This window comes from Opisthocomus hoazin, chromosome 7 (genome assembly GCF_030867145.1).
Source record: "Opisthocomus hoazin isolate bOpiHoa1 chromosome 7, bOpiHoa1.hap1, whole genome shotgun sequence".
Lineage (NCBI taxonomy): Eukaryota > Metazoa > Chordata > Aves > Opisthocomiformes > Opisthocomidae > Opisthocomus > Opisthocomus hoazin.
In genome coordinates, this window is record NC_134420.1 from 33,111,566 (window position 1) to 33,125,689 (window position 14,124).

The window sequence follows — 14,124 nt, forward strand, 5'->3', positions numbered from 1 at the left end:
TTATGTGAGATAAGGAGATTTGCTTCTTGAATTATAGAATCACTCAGGTTGGAGGGGATTTTGGGAGGTCATCAGTTCAACCTCCTGCTCAAAGCAGGGTCAACACTGAATTCAGACCACGTTGCTCAGGGCTTTCTTTGTCAGGTAGTCAGGGCTTAGTCAGCTACTGGAAACATCCAAGAAAGGAAATTCCACAGCCTCTTGTGGCAACCTGTTGCATTGTTTCACTGTCCTCAGTGTTCACAGTTGGAACAGCCACTGTTTCAGTTTATGACCGTTGTCTTTCTCCCACTGTGCACCTCAATAAAGAGCCTGGCTTTGCCTTCTCTTGTAGGTAAAGATCTAGACTTCTAGCTACTGGAAGGCTGTTGTTAAGTCTCTCCTGCCTATTCTCCTTTCTACGCTAGACAAGCCCAGCTTCCTCAGCCTCTCCTTGCAGGACGTCTGTTCCACCCCTGACCATCTTGGTTTTCTACTGGCTTAAGTTTATCAACATCTTTCTTGTACTGGGGGGCCCAAATCTGGACACAGTATTCCAGGTCCAGACTAACAAGAGATGAGAAAGAGGAATAATAATTTCCCTCAACCTAGCTGTGCTTTTCTTTATACAGCCCAGCATGCCATTAGCCTTCACTGCTGGCTGTTGCTACTGTCCACCAGGACCCCCAGATCTTATTCAGTGGTGCTGAGTGGCCTGTCGGTCACAGCCTGTGCAATGACAAAGCCCATTCTCTAGCTTGTCTAGAGGCAGCCCTGCCCTCGAGCATTGAATATCTCAGTGGGATAAACACTGCAGCTATTCATTACTGATTTATGCTGTCATTCATTTTTTGAAGAAAAATAGCACATCCAATGGAAATTTTAGAGGAAATTTCAGTGTGATTATGAGGTGGAAGTTTTAGGTTTATTGGAATCTGAAACTTCTATTACAAAGGGTGTAATTATTTTCTGACTAGCTATAGTGATTAAGGCCTTCATTTTATACTTAATTTCAGGGAGAACTAATAGCTCCATATTGTCTCCCATAATGCTGGAACACTGTTCAACTCGTGACTAGGGAGAGGATGGGGCATTGACTCTGTGCTGCCTTGGTGAAGAGAGTGCCACCTGCTGAGCGTGTGTCCCAGTTGTGCAAACGTAAGTATGCAAAGCAGAGTCTGTAATCCAAATTCTGACTCAGTGCGATCCAGTTTATTAATGATATGAGTCGATGTTGTTACACCACACAATGTGTCTGTACAAGCCAAAGCAACCTAAGATTTTCTATGGTGATAGCTAGGAAATCTTCCAATCTCCTTCTTCAATGTAGTAATAAGATAACATAACTGGGAATATATGTGTATTAAATTTTTTTACTGTAAAACTGATGGAAGTGCAACCTGCATGCAGTCTCAGCATATGCTGAGAAAAGGAGAAAGCAGAAAAAGAATTTTAAAAAGCATAGCAAAAGCTACTGCTGCAAGGAAGAAAATCATGACGCCTGGTTCTGGAGGAGATGTGAGCACTGCACAGCATGAGGAACAGAGAAACAATTGAAGAGTGCATAAAGGCAAAACCTTTACAAAACACTTTGTAAAACTGTTTATTTGCTCAGTAAGATAAACAGCAGCATACAGCTCTAGAAACACTCCTCATGCCATGGCGTCTTTGAAGTGTGCTGCTTCAGTTTCAGACTTAAAAACGTGCTGGTGTACCTGCAGGCTTGCCTGGTTTTGTTCTCATCCCATTTGGTACGTTTAGGAAGAAGTGCCATCGTTTCTTGTAGATTTTGGATCTTACAGTGTGTTTCAGCTTTGTCCTTGTGGTAACTGTGTTGCCTTTGGCTCAGTAAAGAAGGATTCCTATCCTATACTTTATTTAGGAGGCAGCTATCAAAACCCAACAAGGTTAAAACATCTCCTAGACAAGGGTAGAAAGCATACTCCCCAGTCTGTGCAGTGTTAGCTTCTGTAACCAGATGATGATGTTTCTGCCATTGTCTGCTGCTTTTACGTGATTATGTATTGTGAAACATGAGACGCTGCTCATCATTTGCTTCCCAAACTGGTGAAGTACAACATGGGTTTGTTCTGGCTGGAAGGAAGAGCTACACTTTGCTGTTACAACATGATATACAGTCGTAGAAGAGTGGTTTGGTTTTTATTTTTTTGCAGTGAAAGTTAGGATAAGCAATTTCAATCTTATCAATATCTGATGTTTTTCATGCGAGGCACTGGTTGCCTAACATAACAGAGAGTGAAATAACTCCAGTTTATGGAATCTGTCTTTTTGGTCTTTATTAGGGCAAATTAAACCAAGAGGTTGTATGCCTTTGACTTCAGTTTTAGTAATTATACCTTCAATTGTTTGCTTTACCTATTAGCTAATTTGTGAACAGCTGTGAATGTCCTTTCTGTATTGATTTGAATAGTTTTGGACCTATTGCTCCTGTCTATTCGGGAATTTAGAAGAGCAAGTGTATTAATGGCAGTATGGAAGAGTTTTCTTTGAATGTCCTATCGAGGCAATGTTGCGTCAAATGATACCGTTGGTTGTGAAAGAAAAAAAAAACTTTACAGTAGTACCTGTGGCTATTATTTTGCTCTTCACCTACATATGTCTTACTGTTATTCTCTGCACCGTGACAGGAAAAAGATTGGGTGTGGTAATTAGACTGCTGACCTGGGACTCATCAGAGAAACCTGGTTATGCATCAGATACGTTCTGTAGTCATGGGTAAGTCACTTCTCTGGGCTCCTGTTTCCACACATCTTGAGCTTCCCTGGTAAAAGGTTCTGCATGGAAGCCAGGAACTGTTGTGAAAGAAATGCAAACTCGAGTGAGCGGTGCAAAAATTACTTCTGTATTTCACTCTATAAAGCAATACATGCTAGAAGGGAAACTGCCCTGCTGGTCTGAAAGAAAAGCTGTGCTGCGGCGTGCGCTGCACGATCCAAGCCTGGGCGAAGGTAAGCGCGTGGCAGCGTGCATGTCGGGGAAGAACGCTGGGTGTTCTCGTGTTGCCTGGCATGTTTCACAGAACGGGAGTCTAATCCATGAACACTGTCTAAATGTTATTTTATATTCTGAAAGTTTGGTGGACCGTGAAGATCTGGAGCGTGAGGGCAGTCCGCAGGGCGAGCAGCAACGAGGCGGCGGCAATGTTTCCTACCCGAGGAGGAGCAGCGTGCCTGCCTTTGCCAGCGCGCTCTGCTTTTTATTCTCAGACCAAGGCAGTGGGGGAAGCCATATTCCAGTAGGCGAGCGGAAGGTTTTCAGAAACACGCACTGCTGTACCTGTGCTTGTGAAAGGAAGTTTCAGTTCTCCGGCGAAAGTAAATCTCAGGTGTTAGGTAAAACCACCAACAGGATCTAGTACAAATCCCTTCTCCCTTCCCTCTTTTTCCACTTTTTCTTCAGAAAAAGCCGTCAAAAAAAGGACCAAAGGGGGGAAGCAGAGAACTGTGCTTTCCTCTGGTGCAAGCGTTTCCTTAAAAACCAGTTGGCTTGTTTTTCGTCAGGGAGCAGGGCCGTGAAGCCCGGTGGCGGCGGGGAGGCCGGCGGGCTCGGCTTCCCAACCACTTCTGCGAGCTCCCGCCACCCCGCCCCCTCCCGCCAACGGCAGCCGGGGCCGTGCACGGAAGGTCAAGCCGAGATCTGTGGGAAAAGGCAGGGGGGCCCGGCCGGTGCCGCGGAGGGGCGGCGGGGCGCTGCGCCGCGGCGGCGGGGGAGTAGGCGGAGGAGGAGGAAGGCGGGAGGAGGAGGAGTTGAGGATCCCGGGCCCGGGAGCCTCCCCGCTTACCGCACTAGGAAGTGACGCTTTCCCTGAGTCCCGGAGAGAAAGAAACAAAGTTTGGGGTTCCCCCCCCCCCCTTCTGTTTTTCCCCTTTTGGAGATCGCCGCTCCTCGTCCCCCCGCGGGCCCCCGCCGCGGCAGCCGTGCCCCGCGTCGGAGGTGAGCAGCACGTTTTCTTACCTCTCCTGTTCTCCGCCGGTTTATTGTTGTTTTAGTCCCTGCACGATTTGCTTCCGTTTCCCTGCCATTTTGGAGAGGGGGTGCCTTTCCTGGGGCTTTTTTTTTGGGGGGGGGGAGTGTTTGCTTTGTGGGTGCTGGGTGCAGGATGAGGAGGAAGGGTACCTGCGGAGGTGCCGGGGGCGGCTGGCTCCTCGCCGGGGCCGTGGCCGGGGCAGCGGCGCCCCAGGCCCGGCTGCGGCGGGGGGCCGGGCCGGGCTGCTGAGCTGCTTCCTCCGGCTTTGCCGCCGGTCCTTCCGAGGCTGGGGGGGTGCGGCGGGGTGTTACCGTGCCGCTGCCTCGCTGCAGCGGCGCCCGGAGCAGCTCTCTGTGCCCGGGTGAGCCGCTGCGGAGGGTATTATGGGGGGGTGGTTTAGAGGGGGCTTGTCTCTGCGCTTGCTGCGTGCTGGAGCTGGAGCAGCTCCGCGGGGGGAGGACGGGGGACGGGGACCGCGTTGCCGCCGCGCCGGATCGCGCCGTGGGGCTCGGCCTGCGTTTCTCTGCTGGCCTGTACGCGGCGGGGGGGGAATTTATCAGATAATTTCTGAAAATCCCGTGCTCTCAGCAGCTCTTTTCTCTGGAAGCAACTGCGAAGGACTGACTCTTTGCAGTTTAGCAGTAAACCTGACAATACACCCACGCACGTATGCAAGAGTCTTGTATAATACTTACGGGTTTTTTAAACAGGCGTAACCAGGATTTATTTTTGGTTTGTAAAGTCTTGTCTGGTTGAAGCCTGCAGAATTAGAGAAATATTCCATTTACTCAGCAGAGATCTACCTGGTATCCTCTTTAAAACAGATAGCTGCTTCTTCGTAATACCCAAAAGAATCTGATTTCATCCTGACTGCGTGTTTCGCGTGAGGTGGTGTAAAGGCCGTCTATACTGGAGCAAGCAATAAGCAGTCAAGGGAGGGGAAGAGAGAAAAGCAATAGCCTAATGCGGAGACTGATATTAGGTTGTTTAGAGGGCGAGACTGCAGTTCCAAGCAGCAACAGCAGCAGCTTTATGACTGTGTGTAATTACAGAGTGATTGCATAGGACAGCATTGTTGGAACGAATACGTATACACAGGCTATTGTGCAAGATTTCTGTACCGAACAAAACCTCGTTTTGCATTGCAAATGCTAAAAAGAGAATATATTCTGCAGTGAACTGCCACATTCCTCTTTGACTTCACCGAAGAACTGGGGGGGGGGGGGGAGGAGAAGTGGATCGAGGCTGATGGTAGAAGTCAACAGACCTGAAATAGTAGAAATGCCACCAGTAGTCTCTGAAATCACAGAAGAAATTGAAAGCTCGTTGAATCTGTGGGTTCATGTTTCTAAAGTGGTTATGCAGCAGGTGAAAATCAGGCGGATTTGCTGACAGTCCTGCGGGTTTAGTGTCATTCTTGCTCTGGTCTAATTTCTTGTGTGCTTTGCCTGTGTTAAAGTAAGCAGCTGCAGTTCAGCTGGCTCGCTTGGAAATGAAGAGCAGAGCATTGGGGAGAGTTTCTGTGTCAGGCCACAAAAAATTAGAGGTTGATATGAGTGCTAGACTAGACATAAGTTTTGAACATGCTGTTTCAACTTCAGTTGAAGAGTTGCCTCTTGCTCAGGGATCTTGCAGGCAGCGTTGGCTGAGGGGTAGGACAAGGCATAGAGACTGTGCCACTGACACTGTATTAGAAAGTCTTTTTGAAGACTTTGAAAGACCATCAAAATTATGCCGAAGTTCTTGTGAATACAACTTGAGGTACCTAAGATTTGTTTTTAAGAGATGCTGGTTATCTGTAACTTTTACCAGCTTAGTTTTGGAAGTACTTGGAATTCATGAAATACCAAATCCAAAATATTTCAGATCTGGTACTTAGAAATTTGCCTTTCTAAGAATAGAGACAATTTTCTAGAAAGGTTGTCTTTAACTGTTGTTGCTGATGTCTTAATAAAGGCTGTGAAGGCTTGTAAAGTGTTTTGAGCACTGTGATGGAAAGTACTATAAAAATGGAAAGCTGCTTTAAAATTTCTTGGTGTTCAACTAGAACATATTATTTTAGTTGAACACACGGATCGTCTTATTACTGGTGGTTTCCTCAGGCTGTCAACTAAGTGCTTTGTGTAAAATGTGTGTAGCTTTGTTAATGAAGAATGTAGTGATGTGCTGAAGAAGTTTACATGTTTGGGGTTTTTTTATTAGCAAGTGGCTAATTAATCACAACACCAGGCCTATCACTTGACAGACTTACTTTCGTAGTGATCCTACTGTAAGTTTATTGGAGCATTTTATTTTAATACCGAATGAGCAAAGATACATTTATCTGTGCATTTCTACGGTGTCCTATTTGTAGATTTTTCTTTGGATTGTTCTTCATGTCTTGACTGATTGGCCGATCTATGTTATACTGGCTGTTTAATGTTAAAATTACTTCTGGGGAAAACCAGAAACAGTGCTTAAAGATTGCTTGAATCATTTGTGGTAGTGATAAAATATAGTCATTCCTTATGCTAAGTCATTTGCTTTTCACAGGCGGGAGAGGCGGGAGAAAATGTTTTAGGCCAGGATTCTTCAGGCTTGTATACAAAGGAGTAGGTAACTTTCATGTCTGTGAGTCGTCCTGTGGTACTCAGTGGAATTAGTCATACATTTGTGTTCATAGCAGCAAAAGGGAGGTGTAGCCCTGCTCGCACTTAACCCATCCAGGTGCACGGGAGTAGCGGCGATTGGAAATGATGAGGGCTGCAGCAGGGTGCAAGCTTTTCGAGAGCCTACATACTTATTCCAGATGTTAATTTATGCTTTTGCGTTTTCATTCTTATTGTCACCCATGAGTGATGACTGCAGGAGGTATTTTCAAGCCTGGCATCCCTCCCGTCAGGCTGTTCTGTCAAGCTGCCAGGCAATCCCTGAAGTTGCACCCTGTGGAGGGCCTGCTGCCTTTCCTTGGAAGTGGCCACCTTGGTGGTGGCGGTGGCAGCAGTGTGTCGGGGAACGTGTTCAAGCGTGTAAGGAGACAAGAGGGACTACCGTGAATCAGAATGATGGGGGTCTGTCTAGCCCGTGCTCCTGTTCCGAGAGGTGGACGTGTTTTCTGTATGCGTAGCAATTCTTGAGGAGTTTCCACTCAAGAAACTTACCTCGTTTTCCCTCGAGCTCAGGTAAACATTTAGTAGCTCCTTTTTTAACCTACTGATCAAATAATGGAATGAGGATGTTGAAGAGGCTTGTATTAGGGTTAAGAGCTGATTTCTTTTTGCCGTTTCACCTTTTCTTAAAAAAAAACCCAAACTTTTTTTTCTTCCTTTTTCTGAGGCATTGCGTAAAATCTTAGTATTGGCTGCAGTAAATTACAGTTTATGCTAAAATGAAATGTAGTGAATACGCGTATTGTCTTCAGTGCGGTTATCTTCTAAGTGACATAAAGGGAGAAATAAACCACTTTCCTCTGAGTGTTCGTCATATGCAGCGGAGGCGGGGGAGGAGGCAGGCGCTCTAGTGGTGAGGTTTTGCAACATACGTCCAAAAAGCTAGCAAATTCTGCCAGAGACAAGCCAAGGCCCGTGAGTCAGCTCCAAATAGAAGACTTGTCACTGAGCAATTTGTAAATAGGAGGAATGTACTACTAATTCAAGGAATTATCATCGTTAGGACCTCTCCTGAGAATTGGAATAGAGTGGCACAGAGGTGTCGGTCAGATGGGAGTTGTTCATACTTTGAATCACGTTTCCCTTAGTGTGATCTGAGCATTCAAACCAAGAAATCCTTCTTGTGTGATACATAGATCGCTGAAGGAGATGGCTGTTCAAGTAATAATTTAAATTTTTGTAGCTGCATACCAGCAACTTGCGTTCTGCATGGAAGCTCCTTGGCAGCCGCAGCAGCTCCCAGTGCACAAATGGCACGTGTTTCCAGCGTGAGCCTGCTCCATAAGCACTTCATAACGTTTTGCATAACTTCTGTTTCTGAATGGTCTCCAACTGTAGCCCTCCTCGAGTGCTCTGCTGATCAGCTCTAGCTACTGAAAAATACACAGAAAGTTGCAAGAAAAAGCCATACTCTTCACATTGGGGGAAAAATGTGAATGTATGCATTTTGATTGCAGCCAACATTCAGGTATTCAGGAGCAAACAAGCGAATGGAGGTGCAGAGACAAATCTTGGTAATTAATTCTTTGCTCTTCTGGCTGCGTTCATGCTTCTTATCATGTTCGGTGCAACTGACAGCCACCTGATCACCAGGCCTGAATTACTATAATTTGTTAATACATTTGTGTGGAAGATGTACACATATTCTTTGAAATTCACATCTCTGAAGAATAAATGTTCTTTATATGTACAAGTAAATTACATGAATGCCTCTTGTTACATTGACAGCTGGTATTGATCAAGAAGCTAAAAACTGGGAAAAGCTAGATTTGAAGAGGATGGCAAAGCGTCAGTGGTGTTGGGGTTTTTGTTGGTATTTTAAAGGCATCTTGAAAGGCCTACAGCAAAACATGGAGTAATACTTTCTTTTTTAGCCTTTAGTTTTTGAAAATTAAAGTTGTTTTATATAGTTTGACTTAAGTATTGGTAAAGGTTGAAATAAGTTAAATGCTATTAACTGAAGTAGTAAACTGAGAAACAGTTCTGATATCTTTTTACTAAATTTGTTACTGATTCATTACATGTTCAGTGCTGGGATGTAAAGAGATGGGAAGTGGAATCAACTCAGTATTCATGTTTTATTTCTTCGTTGTTGTACATTATCTTCTGACATGAAAATTGGTTCTCATTTGCTTGACTTTCCCCGTCATAGCTTACTAATAGGAGAGGTTATAGTGTAATAATATATATTGGTATATCCTCTTGTCACCTATTTTGGGAAGACAAATGTTTATGTATATTTATGTGTACACACAGTATTCTGTTATACATTCTTAACTTTCTCATATTATAACTTGGCTGCCCTGAGAACAAGTGTTCCTTTTTCTTACGGTACTAGAGTACTGTTTGTGAAGTTTTGCTTATTTTTTAAAAAACTTTTTGAAGTTATTTTGTTTGACTGTACCATTGTTTGAAGCTTGAACATCGTGCTAATTTTTTAAGTTTTATTGTAATTTATTGTTTTTAATAGTGTTGCTTTTGCTATTTCTAGAGCTATAGTGACCAAAACATGCATGAATTGTGACTGCAAGGGTTGTGCTTGTCTTTTTTTATCAGGGCTTTTAACTGAGATTACTTCTTGAAATACTGGTTTGGCTTTGCAGTCTGGTTGTGGTACAGTGTTGATCTTCAGCTACCTGATCGGCTGCATCCCTTCAGCATGGGTAAACTAGAATCTGTCCTCTGAAGCTACGTTTTTGTGGGGCAGTAGGTTTGCAGAAATGCTTGTCGCCGTGTTTGCAACGTGCATTGTAATGAAGTCCAAAGTTAAAACTAGTTCCAGGATTATGAATAATGTCCAAATTGCCTTGCTATGATACAGTTCATAGGGTAAAAGTGCATTTCTGTTTGTATCCTGGGTTGCTTGAGGATGTTGCATGATTTCAAACTCTACTGAATCATATATGCTTAGGTGCGGCCTGATCTGTTGTGTCTGTACCCTTACGATTCCTTGAGCATCACCTTTGGGACTCCTGCATCTGTCTCTTAATAATCTGTCATAAATTACATTATTGTTTAGAGTTTTACAGTAATGCAAGTCAACTATTCTTGCAGTTTCACAATATCCTTAACTGTTCAGATTCTTGATCCTTTAGACATATTGAAAAGTAAATTAGAACAAAGTGCCATACTTTAAAAATACTTTGGGGATTTTGCTGGATCGTTTGTCATTAACCTGTTGTATTTTCAGGTTTTTCTGCCTATGTAATGTATTGTTCATTCTTTCATGCACTTCCTGAAAGGAGAGTTTGCTGTGTTTGTGGGAAATTACTACCCTTGGGTGGAGAAGAATTTAGCAAAGTATTTTCCTATTTTGAGTTTGGTTTTATACCATTTGAGAACAAAATGCCAGCACTGCCAAATTCCTGGTGAGAGGACAGAGAGCCACAGCTGTGAGGCATTCTGATTGCTTTAGGGGATTCCCACGATGACAGTTTAGGATGCCAAATACTAATGTATGTGAAACTGGCAGGGAAATCTGCCTGCCCCTATTGTTTGGTTTGATTTCGTGACTTAGGAATTTCAGAGTTGAATTATTCTCTTAGAATCTTTTTTGACAAGCTCTAGATATTACCCTGTATGAGATGTGCTAAATATTGGGAATATTTATAATATAATTACATTTATTACATTGAATGAAAATTATAAATTTATTTGGATTTGTTATTGGAAAGCTATTTTCTCAAATTTTTAGAAAATATACCTATTTTTTCAAGTATATATAATGAGTAAATCGTGTAGTCGTTCTGTAACAGTATTTGTTTAAATGAAGGTGTTTTAAAGAATATCGATATGCCTGGGGAGAAGTAAATGAATATAATATTAATGAAGGCTAGATGCTACTGTACCGTTGGGCATTCTTGTTATTAAGAGTTTAAGCTGTCCACTTTGAATATTTGGAAAGTCTTTTGCACATAAAGTGTGTTATTGCAAGTAAGTACTTGTGCAAAATGTTGCATTTGACTATGGACTTAATTTTTTCTGATTTAATATCAGTATGGAAGTGGTCTTTGTTACCATGATTTTCTAAATACATGCAAGAATGCAGAATGTATTTGAGACATTTCTTCTTTCCTACTGAGGTACGAGAACTTTGACTCTTCCTTGGTTTTTTCTTGTTTTAGTGCTCTTCTTTCTGTGGCGAAAGTGAAATACTTAAGGTATGGTACTAGCTGACTTATTTTACTGTTACTATTTTTTTCTATAGAAAACGTACTAAAACTTTTTCTGTAGAAAAATTTGATGTGTAATAGAAGAGCTTTTTTATTGCCTAAGAACATGAAAAGAAGAATGTGTAACTCCTTATAAACAATTGATTTTAATTTTGAATTTGAGATGCAAAGGATAAACATTTGAAGTATTGAGGTATTAAAAACCAAGGGAGTTTGGTATATGTGACACTGTGCTTAGGTTTTACACTTGTTAACCTTGAATAATGGGCTGTCTTGACTTCAGTAAAGCTTCTTGCAATGCTGGTATTTTTTTCTTTAAAAAAATGAGCAAAGCCTATCTGAGGTTTTTCATTTGCAATATAAATCTAGTTACCGTACCTTTACAGAGGAAATTAAAATACAGAGAGCTTTGTTAGCAAAAGAAAAGAATGCAGATTTGAATCCTTGATTTGTAAAGTTTTTCTCTACAGCTGGCAGAGCTCTTAACAATAATTACTCTTGATATAAATTGCACACTGGAAGATTCATTTTCCTCATTCAGGTAATCTCTCCTGGCATTTTAAAATGACTTAGCGTGCGTGTGCACCCATGTATGCCAAGATGCAGGTTTTTGTTTGTCTAAGAATGACATAACCACCTATTTGCTAAATTGTAAAGCACAGGAGACAAAAGCAGTTTGGGCAGACTGGTCGTAAAGAAGCAAGGCATCTCTCCCAACACAGAGGCGATAGTGCGAGGTTAGAGACTGTTTGCTGGACTTCAGGTTGCACTGCTGCTTTTTAAGGAGTTCATGGATTTCTCCACAAGGCACTTCTGTCAGAGGTATCATTAGGCAAGTATGAGACCAAAGGCAGTGGCCCAAATACTTGTCAACATCAACAGTTGCTTGACTAGGTGTACTTGGATATTTAGTTAAAGGGACAGTGTATTTGCTGTTTGGAGTTGATGTTGGCAAGATGCTGCTTCTTTTGTGCTGGCTGTATGTTTGGGTGATGTAGAACTGGCCTTTACTTTTTTAAACAGAAGTGTTTTGGTTTGTTTTGTTTGTTCCCCCCCCCCCCCCCCCCCCCCCCGCAGCAGTGATAAAGCTAAATCAATAATCTCTTCCAATCCTGACCAGCAATATTCTGTTATTACAGTACTGTGAATTTACTGTTAATGTTTGTGGAAGAATGAGTTTTAGATGAAAGGGCACTTCTTGTTTTTAAAGACAACCCCCAAACAAACAAACATGCTTATGCACACACAAAAAAGTGCCAAAGTAGGAAGATACTTAGATTTAGAAGCTTTTAGTGCTTCTTTCATTAAGGGTATTGGTATTTAAACCATACTTGGATTTGGATCTGAAGCTGTGAACACTCGCTTCAGTCTGTCTACTACCCTAATTGCATAGTTCAAGGACTGTCTGACAAAAACCAAACAAGAAAACTCAGTATTTGAACTGGTTCACATGTTACTGAGCTAAAGAGCAGAGGTGGTGCTGATGTTTGCAGCAACTCTTTGGTGTCTAATACAAAAAGATAATTTCTTAAGAAACAAAAAAATCCAGTTTTCTATAGTCTCATCAAAAATCTGAGCAGAAGTCTGCTGGAGAGGGTTTGTGAGAATAATTCAAGTCTGTGTAAGATGGTTTGCTTCTGCTCTTCACATTGTGAAGGTTAATAAAAAAGGCTCCACCTGCTCTGTAGTTCTTAGGCTGCATGGTATAGATGAGACTACAGTTTTACTGTTTCTTTCATATTCTGAGGCAATACAGTTTTACTGCAGGTTTTTAACAATTTAGTTTGAATAGCATGTAAAAAAAGGTGCAGGCTACACTTAGACCTAAATGATTTATAGGTGTCCCTTTCATCAAAAGCAAATTTGAGGGTCTGATTTGTTAGTGGAGGTTGCAATGCTGTGACTCCGTCCATACCAGCAGTTCTTACGGAGGTCTATTGCAGAAATGCAGTCTGGAAATTAAAGTTAGGGGGAGCTTTCGCATGTATTAGTTGGGTTAAGCTACACATCCATACTCTTACCAAGAAGTCAGTGGCTTTGTTTAGCCTTTAAACATCTCAGGTAAAATCTTGCTCTTGATCTCTTTTATTAGCCTGAAGTGCCTTTAGTGTCCTGCCTCCGAATTAATGTTCGGGGGGGGGGTTGGGAAGTGTTCATGTTTATGATCTCATTGAGCCTTTTAGTCACACGTAGACACAACAAGCTGCTTGTACTGAAACTAAAATGTTCAGCAACAAGGAGCAGGTACCTGGAGCTTAGAGGAGCTCTTGCTCTTTGCCCTGACCCAGAAGACCATTAGATCTTCCAGTCACAAAACTTCCTGCATCTAATATTTGAGTCTACACTTACATTTACAAACTGTTAGAAAACTGTGGGACAGCTAAGACGAAAAACAGAGAGACATGAGAGAGAAGGCAACAAAATGCTATACAGGGAGGAGATGTTTTCTGGTGCCGTAGGGGACACAACAGAACTGTTTTCCAGCCTTCTCCCTGTCTTGAGATCTCACTGTTGACAAATAATTTACATTGTTTGTGCCTTGTCACCGTCCTCATTTTAAAGTGAGGTTTGTCTTCAACGAAGAGGCTGCAGAACCGTGTTCTGACTGAACAAGTGGTGGCTCAATGTCAAGAGTGGGAATGGGGACGTTCCCCCACCCAGGGGAGCTGATTGATGGGGGCTCACTTAGTGGAAGGTGTTGGTACCTGAGTCTGGATTTGCATCTCCATGGCTGGGTGAGTGTTTTGTCAGCAGGCTTTGTACAGGAGGTCACAGCCTGTCACACCTACTGTGTTTGAGAAGGAGCTGGCTTTGTTGTTCAGAAATAGTTCCTGGCACCCTCTGTGGACCTCCAGCAAACAGAGGCACTTAAGCTGTAGGTAGAATAGAAACTTTTTTCATTCAGATGCAGATACGTGTGTCGGCCTATGTGATGCATCCTCTATGGGCCCTTTTGGCTGGCTTTTTCCGGGACATCCTGATCAAAAGGCTGACTTTTGGTTCTCTGCAAGATGCTTAATCCCTTCGTTTGTTGTAGAAATGTTGAGACTTGGAACTGAGGCTTCTGGATTGCACCCCAGTAGCGAGGCACCGATTTCTGTGTGGAGCAGACTGAGTAGAGTTTCCTTAGCCAGGCTACTTACTCGGCTTTAAATCGGGTTGTGAGTGAACATAATTATCTTCTTTGTGGTTCTGTGCGCTTAGGTGATTTCAGTCTGGCTCTTCTGCAGAGTTATTTCATACTTTCTGTTTCTCGGTTTGGTAACTTTGGCAGTGTCATCGAAAAGGTCAAAGATGGAAGAAACCCAAGTGGTAGATCAACTTTCTGCCTTGGAGC

The 14,124-nt window shown here is 42.8% G+C and overlaps 1 protein-coding gene across 3 annotated transcripts in view; it reads left to right on the plus strand.

Moving 5' to 3' along the window:
- Positions 1-1,071: 1,071 nt before the first annotated feature.
- MIDEAS (mitotic deacetylase associated SANT domain protein) overlaps positions 1,072-14,124 on the plus strand; it is a 61,010-nt gene continuing 47,957 nt past the window's right edge. For 2 of the 3 annotated variants that reach the window (XM_075425702.1, XM_075425700.1), the window contains exon 1: positions 3,769-3,933. The gene's annotated coding sequence lies outside the window, so the exon portion shown is untranslated. Of the gene's footprint in view, positions 1,138-3,768; positions 3,934-14,124 lie in introns of those variants that run through there. The other variant, XM_075425703.1, reaches the window with a different exon arrangement.